At 35.1% G+C, this 21,589-nt stretch overlaps 1 non-coding gene and 1 pseudogene across 1 annotated transcript; both read right to left on the bottom strand.

The window, feature by feature from the left end:
* Positions 1-641: 641 nt before the first annotated feature.
* The window catches only part of LOC100472967, a 105,540-nt pseudogene continuing 84,592 nt past the window's right edge, over positions 642-21,589 (bottom strand).
* On the bottom strand, positions 12,881-12,996 carry LOC117804533. Its single transcript, XR_004629010.1, has one exon. It is a non-coding gene; the product is annotated as a U5 spliceosomal RNA (small nuclear RNA).

Here is a 21,589-nt window from a genome sequence, read left to right as displayed (position 1 = left end):
AGTCCCTGGTGGACAGGGAAGCAGGAACAGTACGTCCCACATATCTCCCCAGGCCACAGGGATTGCAATGGGGCAGGGACCAGAGGAGACCACATGCTCATGCAGACATGGGTGATTAGAGGTTCATGTCAGCCCCCACAGCACACGTTCCACATGTTAAGGCATCACGATTAGACAGTTACCCACAGCTATGGATGAACTGACCCAGAACAGGTGAAAGCAGGAGGGTGGCTGCCTTCTAAGAGGCCTCAATTGTGCACCCCACAGCACTCCAGAGGAAGAGAAAGAAGAGGATTCAAGGCAACTGCAAAGACCCACAGGGACCTAATGATTCCTATTATTCCTTTGGAAAATCTAGGGCCTTGGGTCAGGTTAGGACGGGTGGAGGAACATGAAGGAGTACAGAAGGGGAGGTAGAGCCCTGTGCTGAAGGTTCCCTTTTCTTACCGCCCCCTCCCCAGTACAGGCAGAAGCAGTAAGACAAGACCATCAAGGGCCAGGGGGGATGGGTGGGGCTGGACAGGGAGCAGACCTCTCAGCACTTTGATAAGGTGTTGGGATGGGGGTGGTGGTGATAGGGGTAGGGCACATCAGACAGGTCCGTTCATCTGTCCAAAGGCCTGTTCACCTCCCTCCAGGACTCAGTCCTTCCATTCCTTTTTGATGGTAAGTTTCCACTCCCAGGACAGGTGGTCAGTCTTGTCACCTGTGAAGCAGGACTTGTTGTAGCTGCCATGAGCCAGCATATCCTTGGGTGCCTCCTCCATGAGGGTCAGAAACTTGTACTCCTCTACCTGGGGCCCATAGCTCCCCACCAGGTCGTTGGTTTTGTCAATCTTGACACCTGTGCTGTACATGTGCTGGTTGTACTTCCCACCAGACACAATTTCCTGGTTCACTGGAAAGAGATTTTTCTCCGGGATTCCACGCCTTACTTCAGCACGAAAGATTACTTCTTGAAGCTCTCCAGATCACCTGTCAGGTCCAGCTCCAGGGGACCCAGGGCCAAGCTCCACACCAGGGTTAGGCAGGTCACAACACTGGGGACATTGGGGTCAGCAGCCCTGCTACACAGCCCAACAGGGGATCTTTGTTCTTGTGTAGACTCTTATCATCCTTGTCTAGCCCCTGGATCTCCTGGATGCTCTTCTGGGCAGGGGGCTTATAGCTGTTGAGTGCTCATCCTCCTCCTTCTCGGCTGCCATCTGCTCTGCCGTGGGCTCTTGCTCTGCCCTGCTCACCTCCAGCTGAGTCTGGGACACCAGGGGCTCCACTGGCCACTCTTGTGCTCCCTTCTACATGGAATAGCAAGTAATTTCTTCACTGAGTATATAGTTGTCTTAATTATTGTGTTAGTCTGATTTTTGTCTAGTGTGCTATATAACATTTTGTCTTCGTCTGCTCGGGCTCCCGTAACAAATTGCCAGAGACTAGGTGGCTTTAGCAACAGAAATTTATTTTCTCACAGTTCTGAAGGCTGGAAGTCTACTATCAGGTGTCAGTTTGGTGCATTTTTAACCCTTAAATCTCATGTATCAATAGATGTTACTTGGAAAACACATAAAGTAATTATTCTTGTTCGAAATTAAGTTAGGCATCATACAACTCTTGATGTTTCTCCTACTTCTCCAGTATAATTCAGCATAATTCATTTTAATGACCCCTTCACATATATTGTAAGAATAGAAAGTTGCTACTGATACTTTTTTAGATAAATTAAGTAAATGAGGTATAACAAAGACTGTTCTGCCCTAACTCCAGTCAGCTTCTCCACAAGAATGTGGTTGCTTCAGAGAGGAATTGTGTACAGTATGTAGGGACAATGATACATTTCTCAAAAGCAGAAAAAAGCTAGTTTGCTCTTCATTCCAGGAAAATAGTATTTGAAACCATTATGTTTAAGTAACACAATATTTAGAACTGATTAATGTTGCATTTTTTAATGTTGATTTTTTTAAATAGCACAGCATTTTACCAAAAATAAAAGAATTGTCATTTTGGTGTCTGAAAAATTCTCATCTAATTTTAGAGTATTGTATTCAGCAATAAATAATTATTGTTTAGATTTAAATTCTTTAAGAGATTTCCAATAGTAAGCAAAGTAAATTAAAAAAAAAATTTCTGGGAATATAGGACCACATTTTCTTGTCCAACCATTCATATTTAAGTTTAGTCTTTAGACGGACAAAAAAGGGAAAAGAACTCTTCTATGCTTAACATGTGAGAATACACATTGTTAATGTATACCAGATATAAAGAGAAGAAAGCAACTTTATTATAGTCTGTAATTTGGGAAATCTTTAAATATTTCCTCATATATTTTAGCTTTTATAATATTCTATGTTAATGCCTCTTTTCTAATCCCAAACAATCCCTATAGTTATAAACTCTGAAACCCATTTTTAAAAATGCTTGAATATGTATGTGTATGCATAGCTGTTCTTTCTAAATTGTTAATGCCTTTCTCTTGTGTCTCCGCCTTATTTATGTACATGTAAATATGCATGTAAATACTTAAATTATTGATTTTAATAGTAGTAAATTTAACAGTACTAAATATAAAGATGTTACTTTTATTTCACATAATTTTTATAAATAGGTTTTCACTAATAATATAATACAGAAACATTACTCTGTTACCCACAGCCACCTATCATCATATATCTAAGTATTTCTAAGATTAAGAAAAAAAAATTTCTTTCACTATATATGTATGTACATGCACATATTATTTATTTACTTTTACTAATAAAAAAATAAAGGAAGAACTATCATGTAATTCAACAATCCCACTTCTGGGTATATACATGAAGGAAGTGAAATCACTATCTCAAAGAGATCTCTTCACTCCCATGTTTACTGCAGCATTTTTCACAATAGCCAAGAAACGGAAAGAAGCTAAGTGTTTATCAAAGTATGAATAGATAAAGAAAATGTGTATGTATAATATATTTTTTTAAGATTTTATTTAATCATGTGACAGACAGACAGCGAGAGAGGGAACTCAGCAGGGGAGTGGGAGAGGAAGAAGCAGGCTCCCAGCGGAGGAGCCCGATGTGGGACTCGATCCCGGAATACCGGGATCACGCCCTGAGTCGAAGGCAGACGCTTAACGACTGCGCTACCCAGATGCCCCTATGTATAATATTTTTAAGAGTTATATTTATTTATTTGTTTGTTTAAAAGACAGAGCACGCATGTCCTCTCACACAGGGAAGGGGGAGAAGAAAAGGATCTCAAGCCGACTCCCTGCTGAGCATAAAGCTGGACATGGGGCTTCATCTCAAGACCTGAGATCATGATCTGAGCCTAAACCAAGAACCTGACGTTTAACTGACTGAGCCAACCAGGCGCCCCATGTGTGTGTATAATATTATTCAACCATGAGAAAGAAGGAAAACTCTGCCATTTGTGACAACATGGAATGACCATGAAGACATTATGGTAAGTGAGATAAATCAGACAAAGACAAATACTGTATGGTATCACTTAAATGTGAAATCTAAATTATGCAAACTTGTAAAAACAGAGTAAAACGGTGGTTAGCAGGGGCTGGGAGGGGTGGAAGAGTAGGAGAGATGTTGTTTCAGGGTACAAATTGGAATATTAGGTAAATAAGTCCTGGAGATCTAATGCACAGTACAGTGAATATAGATAATAATATTGTATTACAATCATCAAACTTGCTAAGAGATTAGATCTGAATTATTCCCACTAAGACAAGAAATGATAATTATGTACAATGATAGAGGGCTAATGCTGCAATCACAATTGTATTACAATATATAAAGAAATCAGAACAATTGTTACATAATGTTTTATGTCAGATATTTCAATAAAAGGAAAAAATTGTTTTTATTCTAAAACAGAAGGTGATAGAAAATTAATTTTCCAGTTAAAAATATTTCCAGATGGTATATCTAGTTTTGAATTATTTATATTTATATATGTTTATATATGTGTATGTATACCACATTGTATTGTTTAATATAGATCAAACACTACTTTCAAAAATCAATGCTTTACATTTGATATTCATAAAACATTCTGAATCATGCGCATCATACAAATTTTAAAAATTTTCATTATTCTGGCTGTTGCTAATCTAGTTTCTAACAGTTTTTTTCATGTTATTTGTATGCTTAGTGTTAACAAAGAACTGTTAAGTAGAAATACGTTCTTTTACACGTGAAAGGTAGNTTATTCGACAGAGATAGAGACAGCCAGCGAGAGAGGGAACACAAGCAGGGGGATTGGGAGAGGAAGAAGCAGGCTCATAGCAGAAGAGCCTGATGTGGGACCCGATCCCATAACGGCAGGATCACGCCCCGAGCCGAAGGCAGACGCTTAACCACTGTGCCACCCAGGCGCCCCTCTAACAGTTTTTTTCATGTTATTTGTATGCTTAGTGTTAACAAAGAACTGTTAAGTAGAAATACGTTCTTTTACACGTGAAAGGTAGATATTGAATATTGTTAGTAAACACCTATGCAGTAAGTTACAAAATGATATCCTGTTAGTAATCTCAAATTGCAGACAAAAGGAAAATAACTAATTGTGTGTAGTGTAGCATGGCATGTACCAATACAAAATAAAAATCCATAAAAAATGTTTGTTTTCTACTAGAGTTCAATGTATATGGGTTATTGTTTTACAAAGAAATCTCACCACTAAAATAAAGCGTTTTTTTTTTAAAGTGTACTGGATATTGAGTAACTGTAGTTAATACTTTAGAGAGAGTATCACTATCTATTCAGTGCAAAATGGTTATTGACTTCAAGGTTTCAAAGAATTAATACCATCCTTAAATTCAAGAGCAGAGAGTTTCAATACCATCAACTTTATCAAAGTACAGTCCAACAATGAATGACTTTTCTTGTGCTTTTGTTATGTATTTTGTTATTGAACTTCAGTGTCAACATATTTTCTTCTGAATTATCAAAATAGAGGATAGCTACATTCACATTATAGTGAATGAGCAATCAATAATAACTTTTAACTGGTACAATATTCTAAAACATTTTCACGTCTTATATTTTTTCTGAATGCATGCAGTAACTGAATCTTTATTGAAATGAGAAACAGATGAAATCATCATAAAAAAAGAAAAAAAATTAAAACCATTCTTACTTTGTTTCCAAATTCCAATACAGAGTTCCACCTTTACAGGATAGCACGTAGTCTCATACTCTACCTACCTATATCTTGCTTTTTTAAATTTTTTTATTTTAATNACTTTGTTTCCAAATTCCAATACAGAGTTCCACCTTTACAGGATAGCACGTAGTCTCATACTCTACCTACCTTTATCTTGCTTTTTTAAATTTTTTTATTTTAATTTTTTTTATTATATTATGTTAGTCACCATACAGTGCATCCCTGGTTTCTGATGTAAAGTTCAATGATTCATTAGTTGCTTATAACACCCAGTGCACCATGAAATACGTGCCCTCCTTACTACCCATCACCGGCCTATTCCGTTCCCCCATCCCCCTCCCCTCTGAAGCCGTCAGTTTGTTTCTCATAGTCCATAGTCTCTCATGCTTCATTCCCCCTTCTGATTACCCCCCCTTTCTTTATACCTACCTATATCTTGTGCNCTTCAGTTTGTTTCTCATAGTCCATAGTCTCTCATGCTTCATTCCCCCTTCTGATTACCCCCCCTTTCTTTATACCTACCTATATCTTGTGCAAGTAGTTTGCAAATTGTATCCTGGCTGTTCTAAACAGCCAGCTTCCCTAGGTTCCTCTTGGAAGAAAACGTTTTAAGGGAGGAACCAATGAGATGACATTGGATCGTGCAATCTCTTTTTCATGAGCAGCTCTGCTTTCATCTATGTTAAATATTAGATTTCTGAGTAAATTTTCTATAAATTAAGTGTTCTCTGATTAAAACATCATAAGTGATTTGGAAAATAATGCCACGATAGTATGCTTCCAATTTTAACTTTAAAGGTGATTTTTTCCTAATAAATCATTTACTTTATAGCTTCAAGAATTCTCTTAAAATTATGCGAAATACAATGCCTTAGGTGTTGGGAAAGAACATTTAGGCATGCAGATGTATGGTCTCTCTCTCTTTCTCTCTCTCACACACACACACGCACACGCACGTGCACACGCACACACACCTCAGCCTAAAAAAGAAGTCAAGTCCATTCACAGTGGCACAGTATGAATCTTCCCTGAGAAAGTCAAGGAGTCTTTAATGTTAATGTGTTACCATTTCTGTTACATCCCTCAAAGAGGTAATATCTGTTACTATCTCCTTTATATAAATAATTACATAATGCAAACTGACTTTTTGTCTCCATAATTCAAATCTAAAGCTCTCTGCTGCACAGCTTGATTTTTCTAAAATTTTATTCTTAGTATTAAAAATCTGGGTAATTCTCCTGATCGTTCATTTACTTTATTTGCACAGGCTGTTAGACATGTTCTTATACGATCAAATAATTTGTGACATAGAGGAACCAGAAAAAAGAAATGGAAAATAAAACCTATGTCACCCTTAAGTACTAGGATGAACTGCATATTTTCTACTTTATCAAATCAATCAATTGCAAGACACATCATTAATTCGTGTATCTGTAAGAAAGAAAAATAAACATTACCAATTCAAATATGGCATGCTACCTATGGTAGAACCGATTCTAATTTTAGAGATGTCATAAAGTTAAATATATGTACTTAGAACAAATGTAGAAATCATTCACTTGATTTTTATAAAATCACCACATAGAATGAATTTTTAGTTCTGTCCCTCAAATGGGGATAATTAGGGGTGCCTGGGTGACTCAGTCAGGTAAGCATCTGACTCTTTGTTTCAGCTCAGGTTATGGTCTCATGGTTTGTGGGATCCAGCCCCAAGTCCGGCTCTGTGCTCCTTGGGAGGCTGCTTGGATATTCTCTCTCTCTGCCCCACTTGCACGTGCACGCTCTCTTTCTCTCCCTCAAATAAATAAATCTTTAACATAAAATAAAATGGAGGAAATTAGTACAGAACTCTAAGTAACCACCCTAGGAGCACACGACTAATATATAGCACAGTCAGAATTCAGAATCAAATATGTCTGGCTCTATGAACCGTCTTCTCCCTACAGATTTCCACTTCTTATGAGTTCACTGCAACTTGTAATGTAATGTAATGATGATGTCCCACTGCTGTTTCACTGCTAGAATTGCCTCTCATGTACTCTTATTTAATAGCTTATATGCCACAATCTATAAAGAGACTCTGGTGTGACCAAACAATAGGTCTTTAATATATTCTTAAGTCATGATTACTAAGAAAAAGATACTGATTCTCTGCTCCTAAATCTCAGTTAATGTTTTTGAAATGTTTCATGTCATGATATTTATGACAAATATAGTGCTTTCTACTTAATAGCTTTAAAATGTTTTGATCACGGGGTGCCTAGTGGTGCAGTCATTAAGTGTCTGCCTTCGGCTCAGGGCGTGATCCCAGCATTCTGGGATCGAGCCCCACATCAGTCTCCCCTGCTGGGAGTCTGCTTCTTCCTCTCCCACTCCCCCTTCTTGTGTTGCCTCTCTCGCTGGCTGTCTCTGTCAAATAAATAAATAAAATCTTTAAAAAAATAAAAATAAAATGTTTTGATCATTTGGACAAACTGTCAAAGCAACCATGGGACTGAACAACCAACGCTGTTTTAAACAATAAACCACACAAGCCAATGTAATATGACTTTGGCTTCAGTTTTCCATGTAATGAGATTTAGTGAATTAATGAATCAGTGAATTAGTCTTTAAGTCATTGAGGCCTTTTAAATAGTCAATATCTTATACACTTAAGCAGGTAGTAAGATTAATGTATGCAAATATTTATTGAATGATTATTATAAACTAAGAACTAGTCTAACTTACATAGTTCCAGTTTTAACTGTGTAAAAGAGTTATTTGTTGAGCTCTTTTTATGTGTGTGTGTGTATTATATGTGTGTGCATATATACACACACTATTATTATGCCCATTTTTTAGATGAGAAAAGTAAGAGCTCAACAAATAACTCATTTACACAGTTAAAACTGGAACACAGAATTTATACCAGTTTTACAGCCAAGGCTTTTAACCTTCCTACAATATATCTTTCCAAGAAGAAGGAGAAATGGGCTGAAACTCTAGAGACCAGCACTGAATTTCAGATTACAAACTGCATCGTAGAGCTTAATCAAATCACTTTATCTGATTCATAGTAACCTTTGTGAAAGATGTGCCTTTCTCTGATTATTCCAGTTTCACTTATAACTTAAAATGGGATTTGCTTTGCCTGTATTTCTTCTTCCCTTGCCCAATCCAAATCTGTTGGTCTGAGTTTTCCTACAGACTGCATGAAATTGCTTCTTTTAGTTCTAAGGTCTCAAATCCTAACCTTCATGTAGAGTGTGGTGCTCTTTCTTTTATGCTCCCACTGCACCTTGCATATACACTTATTAGTGCATTGGTAATTAGTGACAGTCTCTGAACTTCTTTAAAGTGGAAGTGATATCTCATTCCCAATACATAAACAGAGAGCCTAGCCTGACATACACAAAACATTTAGTAAATGAATGCTAAGTGGAAGAAAGAAGAAATGAATGAATGGACATCCATTTACTCATTTATATAAGGAATTGGGTTTAGTTGAACATAAGATTCTTCTTAGCCCTAAACCCAGTCATTTCTGCCTCTATTGATATATGAAAGCACTTAGTACATACTTATCATTGATCTTTTTTGACCTCAATATCCATTACACATTTTAGTTGTTTCCTTATTTGCCCAAAATGACAGAGATTATGACTGTACCAAAGCATGTGCTGCTTTTCACTACTCAGACTCTCTTGCAAATGATTAGGCGCTGTGACTGACATCTTCCCATAAAAATTTTGGGGAAAGGATTTTCAGGCCTGACCCTTAAAACATCCTGAAGAGCCTAATGGATCTTTTTGGATCCCCAGTTACCCTGAAGTAGAGAATCATTGAGCCCTAGGGAACAATGGAGCAACAAAATGAAAGACTTCCAGCATCTGAAGTCATTGCTACGTAAAAGTGACCCAGAAAGTCCACATGACTTGTGTCAGGCTGTGTAAGCAATAACTAAGTCTTTGTTACGTAAGCCAAGAGAATTTTTTTCTATTTTTTATGGAAGCTAGGATTAATTTCTCTAATTCTGAAACAAACCAATATCTTTAATTGCTAGACTAATTTGCATCTCTCTCTCTCTCTCCCTCTTTTTATTTTGTTCGTTTTAGGCTAAAAAGAAGAAAGTATGTAGAATTGATGCATGGCATCTTCACCCAAATTTTTCCTCTCAGACTTCCTGGGTCTGAGTTATAAATCTGTATAGTCTTGGGCACAGAAGAGCCATTATTAAAGGAAGAGTAAAAACAGGAAAGTTTCAAACTGACAATAGAGCCTTTAACAATCAATCAAGGCCCAGCATATACACTAGCTATTTGTAGAGATACCAAACAAGCAAAAAAATTTAGCATTTAGGACGTTTATGTCTCTACTGGTGGTATATAAATGTATACCTAAACACATTTCTTCCCCCTACCAGCAGTTTTGGTTTTGCTTTATTTTGAATAGATGATATTTGAATAGATGATATAATACTGAGAAGAGGATATAGAACACTTGGGAAGGAGGCCACACTATAAGGAAGTCACTTCTAATTTATTATCTCATGATCAAATATTCGACAAACCTTGACATATATTTTACCTTCTTATAGCTTAAGATTTAACTTCCTAAACTCTAATGAGAAACCCCTCAACGAGAAAGAGAAAAAAAATGTATGGTTCATTATTATAATTCCCCAAAGAGTCTTTAAACCAGGGTTACTTTAGGTGAATTTTATATTAAGTCATTTGCTAAAATATTTAATGTTGACTCCTAAGCATCTAAAATATTACACTGAATTGGCTTTACAGGATGTTTCTTTCAACTATTCCTTTCAGATAGGATTATGACAAAAGAAGAAAGTCATGCTATACTTATTTAATTCTTTAGCAAATAATCTCAGTAAGTAGTAATATTAACTTCTAATATCTGATCTCAAATTTCTTTATTCCCTTATTTGTCTCCCAACATTGCACAGGCCTCTTGATTTGTCTGTTAAAATGTGTAGAGATGGAAAAGAATGACAAACAAAACAAAACAAACAAACAAAAAACAAAGTGAGAGAAAGGAAGGGATAAAAGGAAGGATGGACATATGGAGAAAAAACCTATCATTTTTGTGCCTTGTGTACAGAAGAGGTTTAGGAACCCATTTTCTACTCAGAAAAAGCAAATGAGAGAGGAAAACCCACAGGTTTAATATAGTGGTTAAATTTGAAAATATGCAAAATCTTGGAAGAAATTCAAAACAATAGAGAGCTGGACATACATTGCGTAGTGGACATTTTACCTTGGCCCTAGAGATCACTGCATGAACATGAACTGATTCAGTTACACATTTAAAACATTAAATTCAGAAAAGAGATAATAAGTGAAACAGCTCAAAAAGAAAAAAAAAACTTTAATATTACCCTAAATAAGAACGAAAAAACCCAAAAGCAATACTATTTAAATTTGTGTTTATTACTTTTGTTTAAAAAATTGTGAGCATTGATCATATTGTTCAGAGATCTTTGGAAACTATGAAAAATTAGATTAATAAACGTTGAAAACAATTACTGGTTGTGAAATGCCTGTCTCAAAGAAACCATTTAAGTAACTTCCCTAATTATCAAGACCTTCTTCTAATGGATAGTAGACACAAAAGTCTGTGCTTAAATACTCAATTTTTTTTTCAAATCACTTTGAGTGGCATTTACTTATACTTTTAAAAAACCTGATTATCATTACTTGAGTCCACACAAATCTGCTAATTAGTGATAGAATTTGGACTGATGCACAGTTCTGAATCCCAAAATCGGCACCATCATTGCTCTTCTCACTCTACTGCTCTGACCCTTGGGATATACACCTTTCCTTTATTTCTCAATTTAATATTAAACAGAAACAATCAATCTTTTGGGTTTCCTAACATCTATCTAAAAGACACTTTTAAAAAAATCCTGCTGTGGATTGCCTGGGTGGCTCAGTCAGTTAGGCGTCTGCCTTCGGCTCAGGTCATGATCCCAGGGTCCTGGGAATCAGCCCCATGTCTCCCTCACCCTCAGCCTCTCCCTCTGCATGTGCTCTCTCTCTGTTCTCTCTCTCAAATGAATGAATAAATAAAAATTATCCCGTTGTGGGGGCGCCTGGGTGGCCCACTTGATTGAGTGTCCGTCTCCTGGTTTTGGCTCAGGTCTGATCTCAGGGTCATGAAATTGAGCCAGCATCCGGACTCAATGCAGAGTCTCTTTAAGACTCTCCCTCTGCCCCTTCCTGCCATGTGCTCTCTCTCTCTCAAATAAATAAATCTTTTAAAAAATACTTTTATGGGCTGAATTTTGCCTCCTCAGCGTTCATGTGTTGAATGAAAGCCTAACATTTATTACTTCAGAATGTAACTGTATTTGGAAATTCAGTCTTTACTGACATGATTACGTTAAAATTAAGTTGTGTTTTGCTTTGTTTTTACAGTGGGCCCCAATCCAATATGACTGGTATCTGTGTAAGAAGAAGCAAATCAGGTACACACACAGAGACACTAGACACACATGCACACAGAGATGACCATGTAAAGACACAGCAAGAAGGTGGCCATCTGCAAGCCAAGAAGGGAAGAAGAAACCAACCAGAAGACTCCAACTCTGCCAATACCCTCATCTTGGACCTCCAGCCTCCAGAACTGTGAAAAATAAATCTTTGTTTTTTAAGCCTGCCAGGCTGTGGTGTTTTGTTATGGGAACCCAGGCAGGCTAATACAGATCCAAAGATTTCTGCTCAAATATTTAGCAACTATTGTGGAGAAAATGTACACGATTTTACCTCACTTGCCTGCAAGGACTGATGTGAACATTTATGAGATAATGATTATTTAAAAACCAGGGATTAATATTAAAATTATACTAATAGCTATCAACATGTTCAAAATTTAATTGATCCATTACATAGTTTTCAAAGTCACAGAGTATAGTAGATTAGAACGCTGTTTAAAGACATTTACTACTGTCCTCAACTTCACAGAAGTGCGCTTTCCTGCCATTATGCTGGGTTGGCAACATGGCTTGCTTTAGCCACTGAGATACTAACAAATGGGATGCAAATTAAGGTTTGAACTATGCTTGTGCAGTAGAGCATTTGTGAGTCTGTCTTGGCCCTGGGAGAAGTTTTCCTTTCAACTTGGGCCTCAGAATTTCCTCACATAGAGCAGACTTGAGGCCAATGCATACAGAGGAGCCAAGGACAGTTGCCTCTCAGCATAAAGCGGGGCTCCCAGGTAAGTCTAGCCAAGGTGACCTGATGCACAGGTGAGCTGCCAATGTGTGAGAGAGAACAAATGACATGCAGTTTTGAGGAGTTCTGCCATGTAGCATTATTGAGCCATAATTGACTGATGTGGAAAGCATGACTGCAATAAAGAAATAAAGAAATAAAGCAAGTTGATTACAACGTGGGTAGAACTTTTCAATAATTTTCAATAAAGTATTTAGGAAATCAGTATTCTTGTTGAAAATTTAAAATATTATTATATATTTTCAATGCCAGAAATAGAAGCTAATGCTGAAAATACTACATCTCTTGGGCATTTATTATGTTCTAGGCACAGTGATAGTAACCTCTTAATTATTTTATTTCATCTCAATGACACCAATATAAGTATAATGATTATCATATTTTACAGATATTCAGTGATTTTTCACAGGATCAGGCTGCTAGTATGTTGTAGAATTGGAATTTAAACCCGGGCAATCAGTTTCTAATGCCTGACTCTTACTTTTTTTTTCAGCCCTGGTAAAACAAGCCCTCAAAAAATTGACTGAAGACTCAGAGTTGTTCCTCTCCATGGAAATCTTTAGTGAAAGGTGAAAGATTTATACAATTTGAAGAAAAAACAGAGCATATTGGGTTCTTAATTTTTATAGCATATCCAGATATCAGAGATTCTCTATTATTTGAAGGTGATTTTATCAATTTAATTGCCACTCTAATATATAATATTTTGTATACAAAGATGTCTTCTGCACACTATATGTACTAAAGATCATGTTTTCAATATATACCCTACCATGTGTGAAAAATCTCACCTATTAAAAAAAACTCTTTCATTTTATGTTTAAGTATAATATATATACATATGTATATAAATTTATGCCTAAATAAGTGTGTATATATGCATGTGTGTGGATGGATAGATGATAGGTAGATAGACAGACGTTTTTAGATTCTTATCATTAAACATGATTTCTTGCACTTTGACATAATAGGAAACAGAACTAATGGGGAATTGCCAGGCTTCACAACTATGCTAAAGCCAACTGGCCTAGCCAGAGCATTGCTTTAATGCTAATATCAAGCAGATGGAAACTGAATAAAAATATCACTTCTCTGAAGTCTTGTACATGTCTCATAGGTGGCCTATTCAAGAGTTATTACTGGACAAAGAAAGATGTGCGGCAGGCATGTTAATGGAAATTATCAGAGAACTGAAGTTACTTTCAGAAAAAAATGGATGATTAAAGAATTTTTGTAAGATTGAGAATGTTTTTGTAGCTAGGTCTAAGAGAATCCAGAATCCTCTCAGGTCATTAGAAAGCATTCAGAGGAGCTCTAAAATATAATGGTCCTTTTGTACTAGTCCTCTATAAATTCTCCCCAATTCCCATCCCTACCCCCCGCCACCTCCAAATGTCCAGATCCAGGTAAACAAAATACAGTTTCTAGTGAATCGGAAGGGTGTACCAAGACACACAGAGAGACCTTAAAATATGAACATGAGGAAGAAGTTCCTATACAGAATGCTAACCAAACATTAGACCAATTACAACACATGCCTGAAATTAAAGTCGATGCTAAAAGCAGCCAAATCAAATTAGTTTATCCTAACAGACCAGACTTGTACATTCAAAGTGAAAGATCTTCGTTTATTCTTATTGATCAGTAGTGTTCGCGAGAATCTGAAACCAAATATTGGCTTGGCCTGAATATAAATGCCCTATCTAGTTGAATGATTTGAATGTTTCTCATTTCCCTCTATCATTTAACTTGCATTATACAAATTCATGTTATTTTCTATGATATTGCTCAAAAGGATATAATTTTTTTACAATTTTATTTTTCCAGCTATGGAACATTAGGGCCTCTCAGCAGCTATTGATTTACAGAAATATTTGGATAGACTAGATGGTTTTAGGCTGGTTCCATACCTACTTATGAAACATGGCCTAGCATCTCTTTGAATTAAATGATTTTAGCCATGGTTACTTGACTTCTAGTTAAAGATATTCCATATAAATACCAGGCCTAGTCATTTACTCTAATATTGGTCAGCTGGCTGTTTTCCCAGATCATTTAGAATTCTTACACTATTAAATTTAAAAGACTATTGATTTTAAACTTCTATAGATCGGTGACTTTTCAACTCTGTGACTCTAAAACAGTGTCAATACACATAGTGAGTATATTACCAAGGAACTGCTATGCCTAAAAATAATCTGTAACATTAAATAGGATTAATTGATATGACAATTGGTAAGGTTTTCTATTTGATTTTAATGGAGTAAATACCAAATGCCTTATATGGTATTTTAATTGTGCAGTTATTACAACATTACTGAACAATCTACCCTTTTAGTTTCCCGTTTGACTCTCTTGAAATAGTTACATATTAAATCACTCAACACTATACATTTAGGATTATGCAAAAGAAAAAAGAAGCAACATTCATCCTTATTTCGTATATAAAGGAAATAATGTACTACTCAGTCACTTGGAATTTCTCCAAAACATACAGCTCAACATTAGAGTCATAAATAGTTAAAATATATCTAAAAGGTGCATTTTCTGCTGATCATCGAACACTCTCTCAAGCTAGCAGAAATTGCCTTTGTGAATCTTGAGTCAACAGCTCTAACTGTGTGTCACAGAGTTCTGAAGGCCATCCTTCCCCTCTTTTCAGGTGAACTCTAGCACGTCCGGGCATATTCATAGGCTGTAGGCTGTAATGCACTTCTCATTCACTTTACCATTTTTGGTCTCTGGGATTTTTTTTTTTTTTAATATACAAAAGGAACAGCATGACCCTATCTTAAAAATTGAAATATTCACTGATCTATGGTTATTACTGTAATATCACAAGTGTTGGTGAATAATTCAAATTAAATAGTTTCCTATATATTCCATTTTAAAGGGACTTCATTTACTTTCTTTCAATGGTTTCCTCCTATGCTGTTCTCACCCTGCATTATTCATATGCAACCTCACAAATTGCTTTGAGTTTGAGCAGTGCTGATATAAATCATAAGGCTATTTTCTCTGGAGGACTTCAGCCTTAAGCTCTATAACTTGTTTTAAAATGAAAACTGTGTTCAATTAAGGTGATTTGTTTGCTTCAAAAAATTAACTATCTTATATTGCCATTTGCAAGGAGAGAAGACTGAAGTTACATTCCTGGGTGCTGAATAAGTTTAGAAGTAATTTACTTTCTCTCTCTGGATGTATCTTTGCATCTAGTTTATCCTGTCCATTTATTTGTGGCTAGGTCGTATTCTTCAGGATATATACCTATCAAAAATTCCTTTCCCAACTGTGTTGCATTTTGACTTTTGACTAGTTCCTTTGTAAACAAACTAAAATAATGTGTTCTTCTCTGCTTTCAGGTCCTTCACTGAAGGAGAGAAATAGAGAGAGAGGAAATGAATGGAAATGCAAGCAAACTGAGAAATTAGATTCAGTGTGGAGTACTGCTATAAAAACAGTATTTTAAGAGCGACATCACTGAAAATGGTGGAGTATGGAATCCCGTCCACCCCTCCCCAGAAGTAACTAAGAAGATGAAGGCAACCTATGGAGTGGGAGAAAATATTTGCAACTCACGTATCTGATAAGGTGTTAAATCCAAACATATAGAAAACTCATTTAACTTGATAGCAAAAAAAAAAAAAAAAAAACCTGACTAAAAAATAAGCAGAGGACCTGAATACATGTTTTCCCAAAAAAGACATACAAATGGTCAGGATAATGGATGAAAAAATATTCAATGTTACCAATCATCAGGAAAATGGAAGTCAAAATCACAATGAGATATCATTTAACACCTGTTAGAATGGTTGTCATCCAAAAGACAAAAGCTATCAAGTATTGGCAAGGATGTAGAGAAAAGAGAACCCTTGAACACCCTCGATGAGGATGTAAATTGGTTCAGTCCCCATGTGAAACAGAACGGAGATTCCTCAAAGAACTAAAAATCAGCAGCTACACTTCTAGTGCAAACTGTTAGAACTGGAGAGAGCTACAAGTACCTTATTCTCAAAGAACTGTGTTTATGGGTCTCCATACATCTGGTACCTTTCTCAATGACCGGTACAAAACATTTATTTCACCTAACGTAAAGCATTCCCAGGGCTGGGATGACTTCCTCAGTGGCTTTTGCCAGAAGCATTTAAACTAACAGATATTGGTTACAGCAGTCTGTGGCAAGGAATAAATTTGAAATAAGCTTGGGTTACACTTGAGATTCAATCTTAACTAATGCGCCAAAGAAGAAATCACAGGGGATATTAGGAAATACATTAAGACAAATAAAAACAAAAATACAACACACCAAAACTTTTGGGATGCAGTGAAGGCAGTGCTCATTTGGAAATGTAGAGCTATAAACATTTATATGGGGGGGAGGAAAAAAGATTTCAAACCAATAACCTAACTGTATACTTTAAGGAACTAGAAAAAGAAAAGCAAGGTAAATCCAAAGCTAGCAAAAGAATGAAGTCTGACCCCTACCTCATACCACATATAAAAATTATTAAAAATAGATCCAAGACATGAATGTGAGAACTAAAACTATAAAACCTTTAGAAGAAAATATAGAAGTATATCTTCATGACCTAGGATTTAGTAAAATATTCTTATGAGACCAAAAGCACAAGCAAAAAAGAAAAAAAAATAAAAATTAGACTTCATAAAAATTGAAAACAAAACTGCTCTTCAAATGACACTATTAAGAAAGTGAAAAGACAACCCAAAGAATGGGAGAAAATGATAGCAAATCATAAAGCTAATAAAGGTCTAATACCCAAGATATATGGAGAACTCTTACAACTCAATAACAAAAACAAATGTCCAATATGGTAAATGACTTGAATACACAGTACCCCAAAGAAGATACACACATTGCCAATAAGCACATGAAAGATATTCATTATGGAATATGCAAATTATGGAAAAGCAAATCAAAACCTCAATGAGATACCATATCCCAGTGGCTGGGATGGCTATATATATGTTTTTTAAAGAACATAAGTATTGGTCAGGATGTGGGGAAATCAGAACTCTCGTACCTTGCTGTTGGGGAAGTAAAATGGTATAGCCACTTTGGAAAAGAGTTTGGCAGTTTTTAAAACAAGTTGAACATATAATTACCATAAGACACAACAGTACCACTCCTAAGTTTACATTCAAGGAATTGAAAAGAAATATTCAAATACATATACACAAATGTTTACAGCGCACTATTTACAATAGCCAAAAAGTGGAAACAACCCAAATGTCATCAACAGATGAATGGATAAATGAAATGTTGTAAATCCATACAATGGAATATTATTCAGCCATAAAATGGAGTGCATTACAGGTTCATGCTACAATGTCAATGAACCTTGAAAATATTAAAGTTGGTAAAAGAAATTAGACCTAAAAGTTCATCCACATATTATACAGTTTCATTTATATTAAATATCCACAATAGGTAAATTGATAGAGATAGGAAGCTGACTAGTGGTTACCAGTGGCTGGGGCGTAGGATGGGGAAGAAGGAGGAATGGTAAGTGACTGTTTAATGGGTGTGGGGCTTCTTTGTGGGGTGATAAAAATATCCTGGAACTATAAAGGTAGTAGTTGCAAACATATGAATGTATCAAACAACTCTGAATTATGCACTTTAACATGCTTAATGGTTAACTTTATGTTGTATTAATTTTACTCAATAAAAGGTAAATAAATAAAAGTAGCATTTTATCAATACAAAGTTAAACATTGGTCCAAGAAAGTCCAGGATTAGTTCATCTTTAGACTGATTTCTGTGGGGAGTTAGGAGCTAAGAACCTTCAGTGTTCTCTGGAGGTTTTCTCTAACAGAGAAAACTTAAGTCAGAGACTAAATCTTTCCTTATGTGGAAGTCCTTAGGCACCTTGTCACATGAGTTTGTTTCCATATCTAACACCTTACCCAATTCTCTGACCAAGAAGACTGCACCTCATAGAGAACTCATTCTATCTAATTTGAGGGCAAAATAGCTACGTGGAATTCTTTTGCACATAAGATTTATTTATTTCGCCATTTAATTACTCAAGCATTTATATCGATATGGATTCATGGATATTTATTTTAAACTTTAGATTATAATCTAATACTACTTTATTTTGTTGCTCAAATTGCCCCGGCTTTGGCATTGAGGCTCTTTCTGTTGTCTTTTGTTTCCCTTTGATGTATTCACATCAACATAGAGTTATTTTATGAGTATCATCTTGCTTTCTGATACTATAAGATACTCTGGGCTCATCTTGTGTATTTTCTGCTTTAGTTTTAAAATCCGTCATTTTCCCAAAGAATTCTGCTCCCTTTCATTGGGAACGTTATTAGAAATCAAGTTCTGGGCTCTAGGTGTGTTTGTTGCTGCTATAGTGTTGTTGCTTCCAGGCCCTTTCCAGTGACAGAACAAGGAAATGTATATACTACCCTGGTTACACGCACACATATCTAAATACTTCTCTATATAACCATCTGTATCTATATTAAATTAAACACGGTTTCCTCCTTCTGATACCTCCAATTCTATTTCATTACCTCATGGGCCATTCTAGCCTCCTCTCATTTCTTCTTTGTAAACTCACACTTCAGCAGTGAGAAACCTGACCTCACCATCTCACATGTACCCAGCACATGTGAATAGTGGCATCGGAACCAATACATCATGAGAAATAGCTTAGTCAACCAGAGACTTAAAAACTTCACTCATTTCTTAAGTTATCTATTTTAGTACTTCTTTCCCCACCCTCTTCAAGGTGGCTGAACATTTAAAACAGATTGTTGCCCTTTCTTCATTCCAAACAAGGTTACCCCCAAATCCTAATTTATTTTTTAAATTCACATACATTAAGATTCACTCTTCATGCTCTAAAATTCTGTTTTGACAAATAGAATGTCATTTATTGACTATTGAAGGATCATTCAGCATAATTTTATTTCCCTAAAAGACCTCCTGTGCTTCAAGTATTTAACCCTTACCTATTATTTCCACTAGCAACCGCTACTCTGTTTACCATCTCTGTAGTTTTGTCATTATTAGAATGTCATATAAATGGGATCAAACAATAAATATTCTTTTCAGACTGGTTTATTTATAAATATACATTTAAGATGCATCTATGCCTTCTGTAGCTCAATAGCTCATTTATATTTATTAAAGAATAATATTCCATAGTACAGATATACCACAGATGTTTTTATCCATTCACTTATTGAAGGGGTTATTGGTTGCTTCCAATTTGGGGTAACTATGAATAAAGCTGTTAATGACATTCTTGTGAAGATTTTCAAGTGTACCTACATTTTCAAATGATTTAAATATACAGGAGAATAATTACTTAATGTGGTAAGACTGTGCTCAGCATTGTAATAAACTGTTAAGGTCTTTCAAAGTGGTTTAACCATTTAGAATAACTACCATCAATGAATAAAAGTTTCTGTTATTCTGCATTCTCACCAGCAATTGGTATTATCAGTTTGTTCAATATTAGCCCTTTTATTAGTATGTCATGTTGTTTTAATATGTGACTCTCTAATTATAAATAATGTTGGTTATCTTTTCATATGCTTATTTTCTATTTGTATATCTTCTCTAGTGATATGTCTGTAAAGATTTTTTAATCCATTTTTTTTTAAATTGTGCTGTTTTGTATTGTTGAGTAAAAAGAGTTCTTTGTATATTGTAAACGTAAGTATTAACCGTGTGCTTTTCAAATACTTTCTCCCATTCTATGGCTTATCTTTTACCTCTCTAAACCATGTGAGAAGACACATCTGTTGTTTAAGCCACCCACTTTGTGGTATTTTTTATGGTAGCCCAAGCAAACTAGTACAATACTCAATACTCACTTAAAACTAAAGAAGAGAGAGAAACAAGAAAAAAAAATGGTCTCTATATACCAAATAAAGACAGACTGTCCCAATGGGTAAAATAAATAATATAAATATAAATATATATATATATACATATATATATATATCTTCCATTATTTCTTTTATTCTGAGTCTACAACTTTTAAATTATTTATATATATATGCTAACATTAATCAAAAATATATATATATGCTAACAATCAACAATAACTTAGAGTAAGTTATATTAGTTTCAAACAAAGCAGACTTCAGAAAAAGGAAAATTTTCAAGGATAAATAGGGGCTTTATAAAATGATAACGACACCAATTCTCTAACAAGTATGACAATCTTAAATGTGTATGGACCTAACAACAGTGTCAAAATCTATGACAAGAAACTGACAGAACTTCAAGGAGAAATATATGAATCCATTATTGTAAACAAAATTTCAACACCCTTCTTTCAGTAATTGATAGATCAAGTAGGAAGAATATCAATAAGGATAAAGTTATCAATCACCATGACCTATTTATTCCACATTTCTTCACAAAGTTTTGTCTTCCTTTTAAAAATATACATTTTAATGTATCAGAAGACTTATGTACCCTCATTTCATTAATATATTACTTATTTGTACTTCCAGATCATTTATTTAGCTTACAAGATGATTTATAATTTCTGAAACCATTCTTCACAGAGCTCCTTGATATCCTCTTCTAATTTCATTTTAGTGCTAAGTTTTGTATTTCTAATTTTATTATTTTTTGTATATTTTACAAGAAGGTATATCTGATTAGTTTTGAAAGAACACTGAAAATGCATTGTAGTAAAACATGCAAGTTAGAAATTTTATAATTCTGTCTTCATTCTTAAAGTTTGATTGGCTCTACATTCTAGGTTCAAAATCACTCAGCAGAACTCGACAAACATTGTTTTATGGTCTTCTAGCATCTCGTGTTGATAGTATTTGTGTCATATGAGCTTCCCTTTTATCTCTATTGATTTTTAAGATTTTCTTTTGATTTTTATAACATTAAGGTTTAGTTGAATATGGGTTTTTAGGACATTCATTGCTTAGTATTTCACAGAGCTTTTTGAAGCAAAAAGCAAAGACTTTATTCAAACCACAGGATTTTTTAAAATTATTTTTTATTATTAAATAAATAATATTTATTATTATTTTATCCTACTTACCATGATCTTGATTCAGTCCTCTTTGAACTCCTATTACATGTATATTGGACCTTGTTCTTCTTATCTGTACGTGTGTCAAAGATGAGAGTTTGGAATGTTTGTTTTCCTCTACAGTTGTGCAGATTTGTTTCCCCACTAGATATC

This window comes from Ailuropoda melanoleuca, chromosome 11 (genome assembly GCF_002007445.2).
Source record: "Ailuropoda melanoleuca isolate Jingjing chromosome 11, ASM200744v2, whole genome shotgun sequence".
In the NCBI taxonomy this organism is placed as follows: Eukaryota; Metazoa; Chordata; class Mammalia; order Carnivora; family Ursidae; genus Ailuropoda; species Ailuropoda melanoleuca.
This window is presented reverse-complemented; position numbering and strand designations above follow the sequence as displayed.